General features: G+C 37.0%; 1 pseudogene; it reads left to right on the forward strand.

Annotated features, from left to right (window-relative positions):
* The first annotated feature begins 21,371 nt into the window (after positions 1-21,371).
* LOC120597465 (uncharacterized) lies at positions 21,372-21,490 on the forward strand (annotated as a pseudogene).
* The last annotated feature ends 218 nt before the right edge of the window (positions 21,491-21,708 follow it).

Raw genomic sequence — 21,708 nt, forward strand, 5'->3', positions numbered from 1 at the left:
GTCTGTGCCTCGGACCCGCTGCTCTTCACTTTCCTACCTCCCCGCAAGAGAGGCAGCTCCGCCCCGGTGCAGGCCCGGCCCTCAACGTCTGCTCGTCTTCCCAGGAAATGGGATCTGGGGAGAGAAGGTCTGAGGGTTGGAGGCGGAGAGGGAAGCCTTGAAAAGCAGTGAGGACGCGGTAATCCAAGACAGCTCTGACTTGAGACCTGCACCTTTTACCCACGCCCGCAGGGGAGAATCACCGTGGCTTCAAAGCAGAGCCCCCAGCCCTCAATGAGGAGCCCACCCCAATTTCCCACTGAGCAGTCACCCCATTTCCCCACTTGGGAACCCATCCGAGTCCCTCTCTCCCTGGAGATATTTCCTGTAAGCAAACTACAGCTTTACCTCTGTGATCTCTGGCACTGCAGAAAGTCAGACCTGAGGGGAAAAGACTTAAGCAATGTCACTTTAAAGATCCATGTCTCAGAAAACACGGTCCCTTGTGGCAATAGTGGAGCCTTAAACCAGAGCTCAGGACCACAGAGATCTGTATTTTGAACAACTAGATGAAGAGAAATTGCCTTTCATTATAAAAGAAGAAATGCTGTACATAATTACAAATAGGCCACCAGAAGAAAGAAAAATTTCTTCTTTTAATTTTTTTTCTTTTCCCTGAAGACTGAGAACTTCTGAGTTTTGCTTTTTAAGCATAAGAGTGAAAAATAAATGCTTTAAAGTACTTGAACTTTTTTTTCTGATTTTACTCACTAAAATTAAATGGCATTTATTATTTAACTCTTCTCACCAACAATTTCACCTAACACTTGAGAGAAATGTGTAGGAAAATTACACCACACATAATATGATGATAGCAATAAAACCCTTTCCATCCAAATGAGTTCAATCTAGAGAATAAAATAGAAAACACATCCCCTCCTGCTCTGCTCCTGCCACTAATGAGCTGCCCCGCACCCCACTCCATTCACCCCCTTCCAGGGCATATTGTAAATGGAATGACCTGCAGAGGCCCTCACACCCTGCCCTTTCAATGGGAATTCACTGAGCAAAAGGATTGCAGAATGTCAGAAATCAGCCTTCATTGAGAAGAGAAGGAAACAAACCCTAAAACAAAACAGGAAGTCAACTTTGCTCTGTCTGCACCATTGAAATATTTCACCGCTTTAATCCATTTCTCAGTCAATAATAAGCAGGAAAAGGATGCCCCCACTTTAGAGCACACAGTGAGATGTCAGTTTCCATTCCCCAGCACTGACTTGACAGCACTTATAACATGTCAGTGTTAACTTGAGATTATGGAATTTTATTTCTAAAATGATCATAAACAGCAGTTTTTAACTGCAGTAAAGTTTTTCAGAAGGAAGTTTGTTCCACTTAAGAGGAAAGAAAACCAACAGATAGTAGCTAGGAAGTCATTTAGTTAGTATACAGACTTTGCCTGGTCTACATTCAGTGTCATGTTTAAAAAGAAAGCCAAAAAATATATAAATGAATTAGATTGAAAACAATGTAAAATTTAGGGGAAAAACAAATTTTAAAACTGTCAATATTAGAGCATTTGGAACTATTCTGTATAAAAGAAACGTAAGTGAACTTTTCAGTAAATTAGAAGGAAGAAGTGAGGGATAGATATAATAGATTGTTTGCTAGATATGTTTTCCTGCTTAAATCTTAACAGCATAAGAAGAAATGAGCCAATTGTTTTAACAGTTCTCCAATTATCTGCAATAGTCTGTTTTTCTTCCCCTGCACAAAAGTCAATTGTCCTCTTTACCTAATATTTTCCCCCAAAACTTTTCTCTAATCCAAAATTGTCTTTGTCAAAACCCAAAATAAGTTTCACTGCTTCCCAGGGCCTTTTTGAGTACCCTGTCTGGTTCTATTCATTTCCTAGTTAGTTCCCCTTGAACGCTGTTCATTTTTGCAAATTATTCTTTAGCACCTACCTGTCAATGTATTGCTTCGAAAAAATTTTTTTCATGATTTCATCTAGGTGTGCTCTGCATGTATGATTTTTTAAAGAAGAGAATTCATTTTCCATTTCTTTTGAAATAGGCATTTGAGAAATGTTTGCTGATGAAATTTAGAATGCAATATTTTAAATATTAAACATATATGTCTTAAAGAGATAAAATCAAATTGAGTAAATAGTGATAGCTAGGTTTTAAATAAATAAGCAATATGATCATGAAGGAAACACAAATTAGATACATCTTACAGTTTCCACTAGATGAGCTGTACCCCACAAAATGAGTTCCTTCAAACAAACAGGCCAACATTTAAGAGAAAATCAAGGGATGGATGAAACCTGGTACCCCAGAGGAAATGGGTCATAGGTAATTTTTTTCTCTGATGTTCTATTTTACACAATTTTGTTTAACTGACAGAACACTAATCTTTGCGTACAACTGCACCTGGGCTTCATAAAAGACAGAAGACTGCTTTAGATATTTCTCTATACCTAGTGAAAAAATTTCAGAGTAGATAATCTGCAGGCAACACACAAGGGCGTGGAGAATTAGAGTTTTTAAGTGATTTTGATGGGTAAAGCAATAGTGATCTTTTAGAACTCACTTTTTAGAACTAAAGAAGAAAATCAAAGTTTTATGCAGTGGATTTTTATTTGAGAAAATTATCAGGGTAGCAAATGCAAATTATCAATATACCAATATCCTGCTGAAAAAAAAATCTTATAGATTCCAAGACTTTGAAGGGCTCCTCAGGGCACATCCAGTGGGCCTCTTCCAGGGCACTTTCAGAGTTACTAAGTGGCACCTAGGTCTCTTAGAGCTGTGGCACAGTAACCTCTTAATACCTAGTTGGGACAATGGGTTCATTTGGGGCTCAACAGCCCCTTAGGAAGTGCTCCCAGACCCAGTCATGGCCAATCAGTCTTCTTAGAATGCAACATGACACCATGGTCAGTGGCAATTCATTTAACTTCCCTACGAGGGTTCCTATGGCAATATCAAAAAAAGACCTTGCTAGGGGTGATCACTATGAAATAGACATACTTCCCAAATTTAAATTTGACCAATTGCAAAATAAAAACTTTGCAATATCTTGTTTTGTCAATAATTTAAAAATTAATATTATTTTTCATTTGTTTAATTACACTTTAAACTTACCCAAGTTTTGTGCTTGTAAAACTATCCAAATCTGTCCCATAGGAAATATCCTTACATTCCTACAAACAAGGCTGATATGTGAAATAATTAACTAGCCCAGCATAGACATGGATCAGTAAAAATGAATGTGGCCAGTACCATTCTACTAATAGATCAGCCATATGTACCAGAGAGCAAGGGAAGTAATATTTCTTGAGCAGCTACTAGTATTTATATGTGAGTTACATAAACCACACCATGCTTTGTCAGAGGTATTAGTTCCAAATATGAAGAAACTGAGGCTCAGAGGAGTGAAATAATTTTCCAAAGTTCTCCCAACTAGACAAGGGCCTATCTGAAGTGAAACTCGAATCCATGCTTTTTTTCACAGTTCCAACAATAGTGCTTCTTCTCGAGAAGAAGCCGGGAACAGGAAGAACGTGGGCTCTCGATGAACCTGAGTCTCAGCCTGAACCCCGATCACACTGATTGTCAACCACTGGCTCTGCCTACCCAGGAATAGAATGCAAAGCCTTGCACTTCAAATGGGGAGAACTTTTTGTTTCATGGCCTCTACCCCAGCTATTCTGCAGACCTAGTTATTCCTTGAGTTCCACTTTAGGAAGATTTTACCTTTCCTGTCTCCAGACAATCCAGTGAAAACTTCCTTCCCTCCTGTTAGCTACATCAGCATTAGGGCAGCGACTCCCAAACTGCAGTATGCAGTGGAATCCCCTGCTGAGCTTCTGAAAACACAGATGGCCCTGGGCCCCATACAGAGTTTCTGGTACACCCATCCAGGGTGTCTGGGGTGGGGCCTAAGAATTTGCATTTTTAATAAGTTCTCACATGATGCTGATACTGCTGTCCAGGGCAACACTTTGAGAATCACTCTTGTGAAGTAGATATTAAGCCCTGAATTACCCTTAGTAAACTCTACGTGCTATAAAGATTTCATTATTTTATCTCCCGGTTATCTTTCCTTACAAGGAACTTGAAAACAAAATTTCAATAAAGCAGCCTAATAGCTAAATGACAGTCTGAAGGAGAGCAAGTCGGGGGGCGGCGGGCGGGTACTAAATACCTCCATTAGTTACTCAAAGGCCATTCTCAGAGCCCCAGTGAGACTTGACAATAAAATCAGCTGGCTCTCAGACCTTTATGTACTTTACTAAAGGAAAATAGCACCACTCCACCCCCACTGAAACAAAGGAACAATAGATTCAGCTTCAAAGAATTTCCAGAAGGACCCATAGTATCTTAGCAATAGAATGAACCTTAGCTATCTAGCCCACCCACCTGTTTCTTCTCTCTAACCTCTCAGCCCTTCATAACTTAATTTGAAAGGAAATCGCAGAGATAAAAATACTTATGTAAAGTCATGAAGTTAGTTAATAGCAGTTAATGGTGCCCAGTTCAATGTCCTTTCTATTTATACCATCCTTCTTCTCTTTTGGACGTGTATGGTTTTCTTATATTTGAAAACACCAAGTGCTTATATAAAATATATATCATAACTAAACATAATGGTATTTCATTTACATAATCTCTTAAAATCATCCATCCTTTCAAACAGCCAGAAAGGAGCTGGATATACGGAAGGAGGGGCATGGGACACATCTAAGTACCCCACACTGTAGACTCCCTACGTCTACTGTCAACTGAAACCCCGATGATCCTGAATTTCTTTCTAATCTCCCTTTGATGAGATTTTTTTTTTAGTTTTAAGACCCTATTTTTAAAGAGCAGTTTTAGGTTTACAACAAAATTGAGAGGGAGGTACAGAGATTTCTCACTTCATGAGATTTAATTGCAAATGATTTCTAGAATACTCTTTCTATCATCTTCCTATTCTAGAATAGACCTACATGTTTTAATATATCTTTCCTCTTATCAAGACTTATCTTAGAAAGTCTTGATTTACTCTTCAGTTCCCCCTCTTTGGTGACAGAGAAGTCAAGTGGCACGCAGGTCATTCCAAGGTGGGCTTTAGGCCTGAGTTATGACATAAATAACTGAGCAACTGATTTTGACCATCAAGACCAAGTTAAAAAATGGCCTTAAAATGATCCCTACAAGATTATAAATCCTATAAATGAAAAAAATCATTAAGAAGCAATAACCCAGCTAGTGCCCTGCCATCTGTGATTTGTTAAATGTGAGTTGTACATCTCATGTTTAACCTGGAAGATGAACCAGTCTCTTCCGTGAATATATAAACAATGAGAACATGAATCTGCCAATTTGGCAACTATATCAACTACTAAAGCCAATGAATTTTTTTTTAATCAAAAATTTTGTTCTCAGTTTTGAAGAATAAATGTTCATCAGAGTATTAGTAATAGCTATTGAAAGATTTTTAGGTTCAAAGTGAGACACTTCAAAAATAAATTAGCCAGTGTAAAGAGCTTAATTCTTAACATGATCCTCCTAGTGCTCACAGAACATTTCCTGGGACTAGGCTTATTATCCCCATAACACCAATCAACTAATTTTCCACAGTGGGAATCCCGACCTGCTGACTTTCTTGCTAACAGAACATCAATCATCCTGCACAATTTTCCTTCATGATCCTTTCTAATCGAGGCCCTTGACCCTCAAGTTGGCCCTCAGCTATCTCGCTCTTCCCATCACTGATTAATGACTCCACCCTTGGCTAGTACTCTTTCAATCTTTCCATTCTTCCATCATAAAGAACTGGATATTATAGTGCAACTCAGCCCAAAATTGTGGGAGCCACTTACGGCTAACACCTTAGTAACTAAATAGTTGAGTTAGTAGTTAGAGAATTTCCTAATTACAACTCTCAAAAGGTAAATGCAGACATCTTGCCTCTTTCTTGGGATATATTTAATCAGATTTCACAGACAAAAGATATTATTTCTTAGAATGTAGCAATATGAGGAGACAAATGCAAATGTTAATTTTTCCTCTGTATTTTGTTTTGTTATTGTGTCTGAAATCTGTTCTTTAGAAATCTATTTTCCTTTACTCAGACTTTTGATTCTTTTTTTTTCATGAGTTTGCTCACTAAGTCAAAAGCAGAAAGAGCTGGAATTCAGTCATTAGCAGAGAGTTATGTTTTGAATTTTGTAGACTATATAACAAATACTTATATAGCATTTACTATGATTTACTATGTGCCAGGCACTATGAAAGCATTTAACTCATTTAATCATCACAGCAACTCTATGACATAGTAACATTATTATTCTCATTTGTGAATGAGAAAGTTGAACCACAGAGTGAAAAAATTTTTGTAAGATCCCATGACTTAATTAGAGATCACATCAGGATTCAAATCCAGATAACGAGCTGCAATGCAAGGACTGTGTTCTTCATCTTGGAACTACATTGTCACTACAAGAAAATTTACTCCTCCAGTCTTGGCACTGTGCCCACTAGGAACAGTTTAGTATGCTTTAATATGAATACTCTATTTGTTAAACTGCATGCCAATGCCACAGATATCTTTATTCATAACCCTTGTATTGAGATAAAATTTGCATAAATTACATAAAGTTTACTCTTTTAAAGCATACAATCCAGTGGTTCTTAGATAATTTAGGGTTGTGCAACCCTTATCACGATCAATTTTAGAACATTCTCATCACCCCCTAAAATAAACCCACATGAATTAGTAGTCACTCCCCATTTCCCCTCAATCTCTCTGGCACTAGACAACCATTAATCTATTTTATCTCCATAGATTTGTCTCTTCTAGACATACATAAGCCTATTTATATTAATGGAATTGTCCGTGTGGTCTTTATGACAGGTTTCTTTCACCTTTCATGTTTTTAGGTTCATCTATGTTATAGCATATATTAGCACTTCACTTTTCATTGCTGAATAATATTTCATTGTATGGATATATCACATTTTGCTTATCAATTTATCAGTTGATGAACATTTCGGTTATTTCCACTTTTTGACTATTGTGAATAATGCTGCTATGAACATTTGTGTGAGTATGTTTTCATTTCTCCTGGGTATATATCTATGAGTGTATTTGCTGGATTATATGATAACTCTATATTTAACCTTCTGAAAAAATGCCAAACCGTTTCAAAGTAGTGTACCATTTTGCATTTCTACCAGTAACAAATAAGAGTTTCAATCTCTCCACATCCTTGTCAACACTTTATCTATTTTTTTCTTTTGTCTCTTGTGCTTTTAGTGTCGCATCTAAAGCATCGAATAACCCAAAGTCACAAAGATTTACTCCTGTGTTTTCTTCTGAGAATTTTACAGTTTTAGCTTGTGTTTAGATCTATGGTCCATTTTGAGTTAGTTCTTACGTATGGTATAAGGAAGGGGTTCAATTTTGTTCTTTTGCATGTGGCTATCTACTAGTATCTAGACAATTTATTGAAAGGATCATTCTTTCTCCCATTTAATTGTTGTGGCACTCTTGTCAAAAACCAACTAAACAAGCCTGATTCCGTCTGATCTCGGAAGCTAAGCAGGGTCAGACCTAGTTAGTACTTGGATAGGAGACCACCTAGGAAGACCAGGCGCTGTAGGCATAAAAAATAAAAAAATAAGGGATTGTAAGCCGACAAGGTCCTTGCAATCTGTGAGGTAAACCAAGGGTTACCTCGCCTAAAAAGAAAACAAAAAACAAAAAAACAACTAAACATAAATGTAAAGGTTTATTCTGGACTCTCAGTTCTATTCCATTGATTCCGAGATATCTTGATTCATTCTGATGATGATTACTGAAGACCTTAACACCAAGATTGGCTTTGTTAGGGAATTTGTCTTATAAATCCTATCTTCTTCAAATAATCTCTCAGAAAAAGTAAGGCAAGACAGGAAGACCATAATTTCCAAATCCTACCCCAAATGTATGACTAATATGTCATCAATGCAATATTATTAACTGAACAAAATAGTAAATAATTTCCTGAACCCAAAGGAAAAGCACCTGGTCAAATTCATTAATTACTATAACATTATGATGCATTACAGTTTCTGGAATAATTCTAGGGGAGAATTATATCTTCTATCTATAAATAAAAATTTGTTTTTATTTACTTCCTTCATAAGAAATAGATTCCAAGGCTGTTTAGAAAACGATATTTATAATTATAATTTATAATAAATCATCTTTGTTTTGATCCTCAATAGTGGCTCTAAGTCTGATCATGTACATTGTGAAAATGAAGGAGAAGTGAGATTCTGCAATTCCTTGCTTGACCTGATGAGATTTATGATTTCATAGGACTTTGCACATAGTTCTTCTGGGAAAACACTGCCTCCCTCCTAGTTATATGTTATGTGAAAGGTAGCACAGTACATGACAAAGATTCCTAGACAATTACGGAAAGATGTTATATGGAGTGACACCGGTCGATTATTCCATGTGTGGTGGAAAGCGAGACAGGGACAGAAAATTAGCCATCTTTTTTTCTTGGCTTGATAAAGATAAGAACCTGGCAGTTATAAAGACAACAAACATGAAGATTAGTTCAGTCCATTCAGATAATTTATTTATTTTTATCCAGATAATTTCTAAGTACGGAATTTCTATAAATCCTCGGCTCTTCTTTTCATAGAAGTCCAGATTTTGACTTTTCACTAGTAATTGCCAAACAAAAACAATTTGAATATTTAAATACCTTGTAAGAGTCATAAATAACACTTTTTTTTTCTTAGATTTCCCTTTTTTCCAGTTTTGAAACTAAAATGATTTTAATTTGTAAACAAAATAAAATCTACTTCGAATAAAAACAGATTATCGGAATTCAAGAGGGCATTGGAGTAGAATATCCATTGGAGTACATTTATACTATTTTGATAAACAATAAATTTTTAATGCTTTGATGGTGATGAACACAGTGACAACATAGCTATCAAGGTCTAGGATACTGTGTCTAATAGGCCTAAACTGCATAGGATACAGAAGAAACTTCTTTTCTGGGTGAAGAAGTGGGGATGGAATATAATATCTGAAGAAAGTTTAAAAGAATATTGTTATCCTGGAAAAGATAATTCATCCATTCATTCATTGAACACTTACTGCTGGCCTTCTAAGTGCCAGACAGTTTTAGGTTGTGGAAATAGCCCAGTAAACAAAGTAAAATCTGGGCCATTGTAAAGCTTACATTCTAGTAAGTTTGTCCTGCGAATATGGAAAGAACTGTATAATGGTCAGTCCTATACCCTAACCGAGGAAAGACTAAATTACAACACTACATTATAGCAAAGAAGGTTTACACTAGATTCAAAGAATGTTCTAGGCAGAGGATGGTAAATTCTTGAAATTGGACCCTTAAAACTGTTATTGTAGATAAAGAGAACACATTTTTCCTCAAGTAGTTTAGATGACACCATTTTGCAAGCCAGGCCATAAACATCACTATCTTCTTCAGACAGGACCTAAACTTAATGTGGAAGGAAGAAGTCCTGGGAGGTAAGGTTCTGAAAGAACGGGCTGGGGGAAAATAATTAACCTGGCATTTTTGATGGTGTGTATAAACTGTTTTTAAAAAACTGCTTATATTTTACCGACATATTTTCATGTGGGTATATATTTATTTAGTCGCTTTTCATATAAGAGCCTAAATGTATACATTTGAAATGATATTTGTCCTACAGGTGACATATTTAATGTTTCATTCCCCCAAATTATGGGTTCATATTTTTCTTTTATTTTTATTTTCCCACATCATCCATGGACATGTTTTTTTGCAGAAAATTGCATTTCCTCTGAGTCTAGGTATAAAAAATTTTAACTAGAAGTATCTGTAAGACCATAATTGCCAGGTTTGTGCAGGCCTCAAGGAACTCCCAGTCACTCAGTACCAACCACATCATCTCAGTGAGTGCTTCCTAGTGTTAAAAATATCACTTATGGTGAAAGGTTAGGTGGGAAACTTTGCAGTGCTTTACATCTGCTATGCATTTTGTTTTAGAGTTTGTTTTTCTCTGAAGAATGTGGTCAAGCCAACGACAGGCTAAGATTTTCCCTAAAGTATTTGAGAAGAACCAAATAGAAAACCATAAAATTATAACACTCACTTCATAGTAAGACTATGACCAAAACAAAAAATAACAACAACAACAACAACAAAAACCTGCAATAAACTGCTTATGTCTTTATGTAGAAAAGAGGTCAATTGCATTTAGAAAACAAAAAATTATCCAAATAGACAGCCAGTCAATTTCTTCTATCTAGCTATTGCTTCCTCTAGGGAAAAGCAAATTTCCAGGTTCTGTCTTTAAGTAAACATATTCTACATTTTTAATAAATGTTATGTTCCTTAGGTGTTCACACATTTCTTGTTTTCAACCTAAGGACAACTTTACTTTTTCTTTCCTGAATATAGAGAACTAATATTTGCATCATTCCATATATAGATCTTAAAATATGTAAAGTATATATTTTCACTTTTGCATTTGTAAATGAGCATAACTAATATTTCTATTATATCCCTAAGGCTACTGTATATGATCAAAATAAATTATTAGGAGAAAATACAGAGAAAAATGTTTGCTGGCTGCCCAGGGTCAAAACGGCATGAAGCCCACTCCCTAACACCCTAGGCAGGGAGAGAGAACAAACAAAAGAACAAAAGGAATGAAGAGGCACAGCAAAAAACAGGTTGGAAGGATGATAGGGATTAACTTAATGCTAGTGGACAAACAAGACGGTATTTCCATAGAGAGGAGTGGAGGAGAAACTTTTCTGACCCGTGAATTTTAACAAAGAAAGTGGCTGGGTTTTTCTCTCTCCTTTGGAGCCCTTCAAGCTCTCTTTTTTACCCTGTGTGGTCACTTCTAGGAGTGGCTCAGCAATGAGCCAGAACTCCTGTGACTGAATACTTAATTCTTATTAATCCTGGGGTCAAAACTGGCACTGTTAGTCATATATCTAAAGGCACATTCTCCAATCAAGTTTGTTAGTAATAATATCCATCAGTTTTTCTGTTATAACTTATTTCCCAATCGGTTTCTAATTTAGATTGTTGAGAGGGGTTTTTTTATTGAACTTCTTCAAAATTTACCAGGAGTGTAATTTCATCCCATTGGCATCAGAGACAACTGTACATCCCTGGAGTCTAGCTCACCTACAATATGGATACTAACAAAACCTCTGTGCAGAGCCTCGGTAATACATCACCAAGAAGGATGCAATTCCCAAAAGACGCTTTGATGCTAAAATACTGTTCTTATTAATACTATTGTTTACTTTTTATAAACAGGATCACAAAGAACAAATCAGTCAGACATGATAAATACAAAATACTGTTTACCAGGACTTCAATTCTCACCATTTTTATTTTTCTCATTTGTGCCATGACCCTCCAAGCAATTTTCCTCTCATATTGCCTGTTCTCTGCCTATCTATAAACCAAAATGCCCTGGAGGATTAAGTACTACATAAATATAAGACGGAACAGATGGTGTGCTGAATAACCCTTTTTGCCCCTAGAAAATCCGAACTGAAGGTGCTTTTGACATTCTGTATGTTTTCATAAGGCCAAAATTGTGTTACACCTTTTTATAATATGAGTACTATTCAGGAATCTGATCTGTACTATGGCTACAGCCATAAAGCAGTATGAGATTCTGAGGCACGATCCATGAAAACTGCTGAGCTTCTGTGTGAATCCACTTGTAATTCAACATGTATCTTACCATGTTTATCATTTACTGTCACTAAGACTCTCCTGCTTGTTTGATTTGTAACTCCCCACTGATAAAAATAATGAATTCTGAGCATGTTCACCTGGGCCTGTGAACCAAGACTCAAGTCAGGACACAGATATGTTCCCCCATGATATAGAATGGTTACAAAATATTGATGCCTTAGAAGCAAAAATTCCTATACATTTCCATTATTGATTAATTATAAATTGTTTATAAAAATATACATCTGGTGAATCCTTAACTGATCTTTCCTGATTTCTTCTTTTTTAAAAAAACTATCTACACATAGATACCTACTTACTACATAACAATAGCATGTAATTTGAAAGGGAGTGGCGATTAGCACTAAGGCATTTTAAAATCCTTTATTGTTTGAAAAGATTATTGACTGTCTAATTATTAACATTAGACTGTTAGGTTAAACGTGTCCTTCAAAGAAATGTCTAAGGTAACTATTACAAAAACTACAAAAGAACTTGTAACTTTCAAACTAATAAAGGTAAAAATACAGGAGGAGCAGAGAAGAAAATGAAATTAAAAGCTTTAAAATGTATCTCTGTACTTGAGAGCTAACATGGTCTGAAAATTATTTACATTTGCAAATACTCCAGAGGACAAATAACTCCTCCTTGTGATCTTCAAACCCCATTGCCTCTTCTTTCTCTCCTCCCTTCTTTTTTTCTCACTGTAGACACACATATATACCTTTATCTATATACTCCATTCTTATGCCCTCTACTTGTTTTTAGATCAATGCCATGTTTACATTTTAAGCACTTAGAAAACAGAAACCATTTACCCACTCCTATGATTGAATCTCTATATTAACATAAACAAATTTGAGTAAGAACAAAAAGCCAGGTTGAATGTAACTGAATTCTGACTTATCTGGTTGCTGGTGGTATAAGGGCTTTTAAAACTCATTTTCAATGATAAGCCAACTCTCAAATTTATGCAGCTGAAATCACTCTATTAGATCAGAATTACATATTAATTGTTTCATTAATAACGATAATTTAGAGGAGAAAGAAGAAGGAGAAAAAAAAAAAAACAGTAATTGAGACATGCAGAGAAACCCCTACGGTTGGGAATAAGTTTTCAGTGACAGCGAGAGAGTAAGAATATTCTCAGCCATTTTCCCTGGCTATTTATCAACACCATCTCTTTCTCTCTTTCCATCTCTGATTAGATGGCCCCGAATTGACAAATGAAGCACCATAGGCTAGAATTAGATTCAGTGTCTCATCATTATGGCCCCCAGGAAAGACAAGACAGTCTACACTTGTGAATGATGCCATCAACTATAGCTAAAATCTGCCTACAGCCTTTACATATGCAGCACAGCATGATATGAAGGCAAGACAGAAGGCTTTGAAATTGGATTAAAACAAAGCAAAATACAACTCTTTAGAAAAGCATTCCATTCTATTCTAAAGTATAGGATTTTTGCAAAACAAAACAAAAACAGACTCATAGAAACAGAAATCAAACCGAGGGTTGCCAGAGGGGAGGAAAATGGGGGTGTTAAGTGAAAAAGATAAAGGAAAATATAGTCAATAACATTGTGATAAATTTGCAAGCTGACAGATGATTACTAGATTTAGTGTGGTGATCGCATTGTAAGGTAATGTTAAATCATTATATTGTACACCTGAAACTAATATATTATAATTGTATACCAACTATATGTAAATTTAAAAATAATAAGTTAAAAATAGGATTTTTAATGTTTAATTTATAGAGCCCTTCAAAGTTTATGAATATCCAGCAACAAATTTTAAATCCATTTGTTTTAAAGTAAACTAATTAGAAAAACTCTAAAGAGTTAGACTTTCCATTACAGTTTGATTAATATATAAACCTAAAATTGAAGCCTCTATAATAACTTATTCACATTAACTATTTCCCAGAAACCTACAAAATGTTACATTAATTTAAAAATTCTCCTAGACCACCATTTTGTTTCAAGATGGCATATCAAACTAAAATTTCACTTATTTTGTACATGTGATGCTCTTTAGCAGATGCACATTAGGTAGTTTTTTTTAGACAAACATGAACTATCAAATGGCTAAGCTAAAACAAAACTTTATAGCTACCAATTAAAGTTTCCTTACTATTGTTGATGTAAGAAACATCCAAAACTTTAGAGAATTTTTATGAGTTTATTTGAGCCAAACTGATGACAATTGCTGGGCAGCAAAATCTCAATGGATTGAAAAAATGCTCCAGGGAATGGCAGCTTTGCAGTTTATTTTATACATTAGAATCAAAGGAGGCTATGTAAGGAAGGTTACATGAAAATCGTTGGTGGTAGATTAAGGGTGGGAGATAACCAAGCAGAGGAATCTCTGGGATTGGATAAAAAGTAAAACAGAGAGGCACATACTTCTTTTACATTGATGGGTACAGGATAGTTAATAATTAACATTAACAGTCCATAGAGACGGTATTTGGGACACAAGATATCTAACAGCTTCTGTGGTCTTGTACTCTGGTTGGAGGTTATGCCCCGAGGGGTCTAGAGAAGATTACTCTGACATTTCAAAGGTATGTTATCTTAGATGCAAAAAGACAATAAACAGGCTCACTTGAGGTAAAGATTGACCTTTGTCAAGGAAGCTACAGGTCTAAGACATGACTACCCACGATTACCTGCTTTCAGTTAGGATTTTTATGTTCAGACCATCCTTTGTGGTTAGTTTCAAATCTCTGAGTTTAGAGGGCCTGCCATGCTGGCCTCCCCTGAGCTTGTCAGGTTTAGTATGTGGTCCCTTTTTTTGTCCACACTGTAGCTTTGTGAAAGAATTTTTGCCAAAGTTGGTGTTGCTGCATTATGGCCCTCGCTGTTAAGAATGCAAACAAACAGAAAACATTTTAGATGAACTATGCCTAAAATTCTGGATTTCATTTATTCCCTTTTGGCTTTCTTTGGTGGCAAAGACATGAAGTGAACACTGAAATTTATGCAAATGGTCACAGCGTTTATATTTTATTAGAGTATAATTCTTTTCTCTATCATTTTTCAGGAACAATAGCTTTGCACGGCTAAAACGCAACCATAAAAACCATAGAAAAAGGTGAATTCTCTTAAATTAAGTCCTTCTTTTACAAGGACACTTGTTGCTGGATAGTTTGTAACAGAAAGTTGGAAACAACATAAATAGTGTTGACAGAGGCCTGAGTCAACAAAGGAAGGTAGTTTACCTGAAAGTGACACTTGTACGACATTGAAAAGAATGAGATAAATTTGCCCATTGTGACCTAAATATAAATTGATGATATATGAAGTAGAAAAAAGTGCAAACAAATATACTTAGCATTACTTCATTTTGTGGGGAGAAATACACATATATCATCAAGTCTCTGCAGGAACAAGCTGGAAGAGGAAAGCAAATCACAGGGTGTAAAATTTCCCTTGGAAGGCGGGATTAAATGTGTGTGTAAGCAGAGGGAGGAGGCATGTATCCACTTACTTTATATCATGACAATAAAAAGATGGGATAAATAGTTTTTATGTTACTGTATTTCCATCATTTCTCAAATAAAAATTTTAATTAAAAAAAATTACTTGTTTTCGGAGCTCTTCAAACTTTCTTAGCTTCACTTCAGAAGTAAGCAGGGGAAGCAGCTGCCTGTGTTAGGGCTAACCACCTTGGTTTGGAGGGGTTCTGATAGGGAGGAGATGTGGGGTGGGCAGAGCATCAGATGCTATGGCCACAAGGCAAAAAACCACACCTTCTTTTTGAGTGTTAACAAAAACACAGATCTAGGAAACAAAGCCTAGAAGTTTCCAAAATCTAAACTCCTTCAGAAAAGAATATTCTACAACCTCCCTCAATGATGCCTTGAGTCTGCTTTCACGATTTACATTGCCTGCATTTTCTGGAATTATCTGCTCATCTCCAAGGCCTCTTTACATGCCTGTGCCATGTGGTTTCTTTTTTCCACCCCAAGGACAGGCATCTCTGACCTGTCTCTTGGTCTCAACCTCAATTATCTTTACTGCCCCTAGAGATAAGTTCTTTTCACTTAAAATTGTAAAGTGAATTTTGATGGGGAAATAGAGAGAAATGACAAAGAGAACCAACATGTGAAGATTTCAAAGTTGGCAAACCACTGAGTCACGCTCCCAGGTTTACTGCTAGAATGGAAGTAGAAGCCTACTAGGATTTTAGCCCTCCATTTTGATTCTTCTGGGGTTAGGGCTCACCAAATCAGCTGTTTCTTCTACTCATCATTAGAGAAGGCCATCAACTCTCTGTGTAACCTTGAGTGAGTGTCTCAATCCTTCTCAGCCTCAGTTCCTTCTCTGTAAAATGGAATAATAACAGGACTTGACCTCACAACGTAGTTGTAAAGATTCAGTGGGATACCTGTAAACACTTAGAAGAGAGCCACCATGTAAGAAGGCCAAATAGATGCTGTTATCATTGTTGTTGTTTTAGTGTGTGTGTGTGTAGGGGAGGGTATCTTTTTTTTTTCATTGAAAGCTTCTCTAACCATCCTACAAATCCTCCATCCCTTTATCATGTGGGCACATCGCCTATCCAAGCATCTCCAAGTTTACTCTGCTCAGACATAACCTGGATATTTCCGTGCCCCCGCACCTGCCCCATTCTGAACTCACTACCTATATTTTCTCATTAAAGGAAATAGATAATTAATAATTGCCCATCCACCTCTGGGTAAGAGCTCCTTATCTCCAATAGAAACATAGGAATTAACTTCAGATTTTTCCCCCACATAATAACAGTTCTGCTGCCTGTCAATGAGGAAATTTCTGGCTTTAGATGAGGCAGCTTGCACAATGCTGCCCTTTGTGACTAAGGAGACCACCTTTGTGGTTTCTGCAAAGTGTGTGTATGGAAGGATTGGCACAGCTGCACTGGAAATTCTCCTGCACTAGAAACTTTAGGCATATCTGTGATCCAGTCCCCATCTAGGTGGAGCTCAAGCTGGTTCCAGCTACCCTCCCCAGTTTGAGAGCCCCAAAAAACTGAGTCAGCTCAGCCCTTGCTGTGGACCTTACGGTAAGCATCCTGGATAAAGAGAGTTTTCAAACTATGAAAGAGAATGATCTGTCTTTATGAAAATAATTTATTCATTTGACAAATATTTATGAAGTATCTGCTCTGTTCTAGGCATTCTTCTAGGCCTTGAGTTTACAGTGATGAACAGACAGGCATGACACCTGCCCTCTGAATTCAGTGACTGGATGCCATAATTAGAGGGTGACGGATACCTGATCCCCCTCCACTACCAGGTCCTACTCCCTCTACAGCAGGGGTCCCCATCTCCTGGGCAGTGGACTGGTATCTGTCCATGACCTGTTAGGAACCAGGCTACACAGCAGGAGGTTAGAGGTCGGCAAGCCAGGGAAGCTTCATCTGTATTTGCAGCCACTTCCCAGCACTAGCATCACCACCTCAGCTCCGCCTCAGATCATCAGGCATTAGATTCTCATAGTAGCACCAGTCCCTGGTGCCAAAAAGGTTGGGGACCACTGCTCAACAGTGAATATTGTATAAACCCTTAGTGGACCCTAGAATCCCCCACACAATACACCTCTTTCTCTTCCTTCTTCCCTGTTTTCCTCCTTTTCTCCTTCTCCCCTCTTTCTTCTCTTCCATCATGTCTCCATGACTTTCCTCCTTATCAGCTCTGTTTATTATTCTACTTCTATCTTACTAACTACCATACTAATAACTCACCCTTCATTCTATATTTTTTCCTAGCCACCTCTAAATGGAACAATCTTTCTTAGCTCTAGTATAAATAACTCAGTTACTGAGCTCTGCCAAGGTAGGATTCAGGTGGCAGGGGTGGGGCTGTCCTGGCTGCTTCCTAGAGAGGCTGGTCTTCAATAAATGCTAATAGGTTATAGATTAATAAATATCATTCATTTTTCCTCCTTCCTTTTAAGGAAAGTCTAATACAGGAATATCTCAGTTATCAGGAAAATGATGCCAGGAAGAGCAGACGTAGTGTGGAATCAATGGTTTTGCAGATGGTGAAGACTGACCTTTGAGTTCTAAGAAATTATATAAACACCTTCTTTCATGTAAAATGTCTTAAACTGTATTATGCACGAGGCTGGTAAGACTATTTTAAATGCCAAATGCATCCAAAGCTGTTAAAAAAGCTCAGCTAGATACAAAGATGAGAAGAACACCACCCCACCCTGCCTCTTCAACACTCATCCCATACAGATACACACACACATGCACACACTCACATGAGCAGGCAGGTGCACACACAGTACAAACCTCCAGACCACCTGCTCTCACCTCTTCCGCTCTCGGATTGCTGGGAGCTGAGCGACGCTGAAGCATTCCCAGAATGCCCCTCTGCCAGTGGGCTCAGCTGGGCAGGCGTGTGGTCTCTCCCTGGAACTGTTATCACCTCTTTCAGACCTCTGAAAAGGAGTGAATGGATTCAATTTTCAATACTACCTTAAAAGATTGTTGGCTGTTTTTTTAAATATTTCTTTCCTCTGATACTCGGTACTGTTCAATCTGTTCATTTAATTAGCATTTTTTCCTCAAACAAAAGGTCTCATATATTTATCACTGAATCAACCTACTAATGCAGAAGCACAAAGAAAAAGTTATGCTCAGCTGTCCCGATAGTGGCAGTTTTCCACCTCGATAGGGTAAAATGCTAGTGACTTTGATACAGCATCAACGTGAGCCATCGCATGTGCTATTTCTTATAGAACTGGCTTGATTCTTCAGTGTCTCTTCTTAGAGTTGCACATGATTTTATTACAAGTTTTCTTTTGAAGTCACTGGAGAATGAAATGACTCTGTTTTTGTTTCTTCGCCAGAAATCACTTGACCCTGAAAGTCTTGTAGAAGACATGATAAGGAAAAGAGTCAACCACACACACCACAATGATGGAGAAAAAGAGAGAGTCAATCATTTACTGTGTATTACATCCATCTACATGCAAGGCGCTGTGTCAAACTAAAATGTAGTAGACACAGTCTTGCCATCGAGGAGCATACACTCTTGTAACAAAGATAAGAAACACATTATTTTATCAATAAGTAAACTGGGTAGTTAGTAGGTAAAGACTTTTTATCAGGGGGATAAATTTGATCTAAATCCAGGCACATATGGAACTGTCTTCCTAAATAAATTCATTTTATAAGCTTGAAATATGAGTAGTAGAGCAACAACAACAAAAAATTTCATATTAACATCTGGCAACAGAATTCTTAGAAAGTAAATATCTCTGTTTAGAAAATGTTTTCATAAACACCTTGGATGAATGACAGAATTAGAGGTCAGCAGCTGCCAAGACAACAAACAGGAGTGTGGGTGGTAGAAGACAGAGAAGAGATAAAGAAGAGAGAGGGGGGCCAAGCCAGCTGGTTGGCAGCCAGATAACAATAATTGTGATAAAAATAAAAGTAATGGCTAACCACTTAATGCCAGAGATTTTTCTAAGTGTTTTTCATGGTTTCTCTCGTCTAACCCGTGGTGAGCACAAACCCCAGACAAGTAAAAATGGTTAGGGGGATGGGTGAAAAAAAGAATTAAAAAGTACAAATTTCCAGTTACAAAAAGTCATGAGAATATGAAGTACAGTACAGAAAATATAGTCAATAATAATAACCATGTATGGTTTCAGATGGGTACTAGACTTAATGGGGTAATCACTTCATTGTGGCTAATCACTATGTCATATACCTGAAACTAATGTAATATATGTCAACTGTAACTGAAAAAAAATTTACAGAAAATCCAGAATATTCAATATTTAATTTGTAAGTTAATGTATCTGTAATGTAAATCTCTCTACCTGAAACTTCTGTCAAGTTTTCTACATACAAATATCTTTTGAGAGGTAGGGGTGTGTGTGTGTGTGTGTGTGTGTGTGTGTGTGTGTGTGTATCTGGGTGACTTATCAGGGTTAAAGTAGCACTAAATATGGACAAATTCATGGGATAGTGAGACAATCCCTTAACAAATAATTTGGCAGATGTAGGAAACTGGAACCATACGTAACCAAGACCAGAAGTGCCTCAGGAATTCATGGAAATTGTTAGGAAGGCTTTGGATTTTCTGCAGTTAGTGGAATGGTGTTGGACTCTTAAGAGGGCAAAATTACCTCCAGTAACACCTAGTGGAGTCCACATACTTAATGGAGTCCCAAACAATTGTCTATTCCGCTTGCTAAAAATTTTTTTCTGTATGCCAAGCTAAAAGTTTTTTTTCTGTATGCCAAACTCCATGCTAAACACTTGAGACATATGATCTTATTTAACCCTCACTAAAACACTGTGAGTTTTAAGTCATCCCAAAAGCAAAGAGATGATTAGTAGAGCTGGATTCAAACCCAGAACTGTCAGACTCCTGACCCACTTCATTCAATATGATCCACTCCAGCAGCTGTATTCTCCTTTTACCACCTACAGCTGAAGGATGATGCTTCATGCTGAATTGTACTAAGGTTCCCTTCCATTATATGTTTACCCATTTAAAGAAATAGCAGTGTTCCACTGGAAGTAAAGTGAGTCAATATGAGGAATCACAGTTAGAAGCAGATTCCCTCTTTCTCCTCCACCGGACAAGGCTCTAAACACCTCAGAGAACTTAAAATAAAGGAAAAGGGTCAAAAAGCAAGAAAAGATTAAAATATAGAGAAAAGAGGAAATTGAAGAAGGAATGTAGAGATGAGTGTGAAGGACGAAAAAGTGACTAGAGGTGAGTGCATATGCAAGAATGACAGGCACCACTCAGGTGTAGTAGACTCTTGGGATGCTGACCTCTGCCCCAGACCATGCCAATCTCTATCATTAAATCCATTCTTTCCATGTTGCATTTTCATGTGTTTTTGTTGATGTTCTACATCAATGTAATGCAGATTTTCCATTTTGCAGTAAATCTACCCTTAAGTTATAGCAACTCCTCAGAGCTATCTCCTTTTAGATGCAGATAATTTGTGAAGATCTTAGTAAAAACCATAGGTTATTACTTGAAAATGGGTTGAATAAATTCTGGCATATTGTAGACTTAGCAAAATCTTCAAGCTATTTTTGAAGTGCTTTGTTTTTAGCAAATGCATTTTCCAATCAGTACAATTCCCTTAAGTCGATGAGTATTATCGGAAAATTTAATGTTTTTATAATTTATACTTTCTCACCAATTCTATTTGAAGAATATTTTAATATCTAGGCATTTGTTTTAGTTTCTTTTTACAGGTCTCTCTCTTTAAAATCTATTTTATCCTGGTGATAGAAAGTTGCCCTGCACTAAATTCTATTAGATCTCTATTTGTTTTGAAACTCTGAAGAAATTTTTGAACAATGTTACAAAATGAACCATGCCACTCTTTGAATATGTAGCTAAGTGAAATTTTGGCAGTATAACTAAAAGAAAGAAACATAACCAGAAAGTCAGCTAAGCAAGAGTCTATTCTTGGTCTTTGCTTAACTTAACCTTAGTTTCCTACTTCACCCATATATTGAATATTCCTCTCTAAACCTAGCCTAAGCTTTTCACTCCCCTACCTAATATAGAAGACATTGTTAAGCCGATGCCTGTGTGGCACTTTGAGCTGTTCAGATGATGAAAAGCTTACAAAAGCTTAAAGTAGTCTATGGTCATGCTACCCTGAACAAGCCCGATCCTATCTGATCTTGGAAGCTAAGCAGGGTCAGGCCTGGTTAGTACTTGGATGGGAGACCACCTAGGAAGACCTGTAGGCTTAAAAGACAAAAAACAAACAAACGAGGGATTGTAAACTGACAAGGTCCTTGCAATCTGTGAGGTCAATCAAGGGTTGCCTCGCCTAAAGTAATGTTTGGTAATGAGGCAGGGAAGCAGGCCCTCTCCAACCCTATTGGTGGGAGAAGAAATAGAAACAGACCATCTGGAGGACAGTGTCATTGAAAAGCAATTTTGACTCATAATTTCACCTCTGTGAGTTTAT

This window comes from Pteropus medius, unplaced genomic scaffold (assembly GCF_902729225.1).
Source record: "Pteropus medius unplaced genomic scaffold, Ma_sr-lr_union100, whole genome shotgun sequence".
NCBI lineage: Eukaryota > Metazoa > Chordata > Mammalia > Chiroptera > Pteropodidae > Pteropus > Pteropus medius.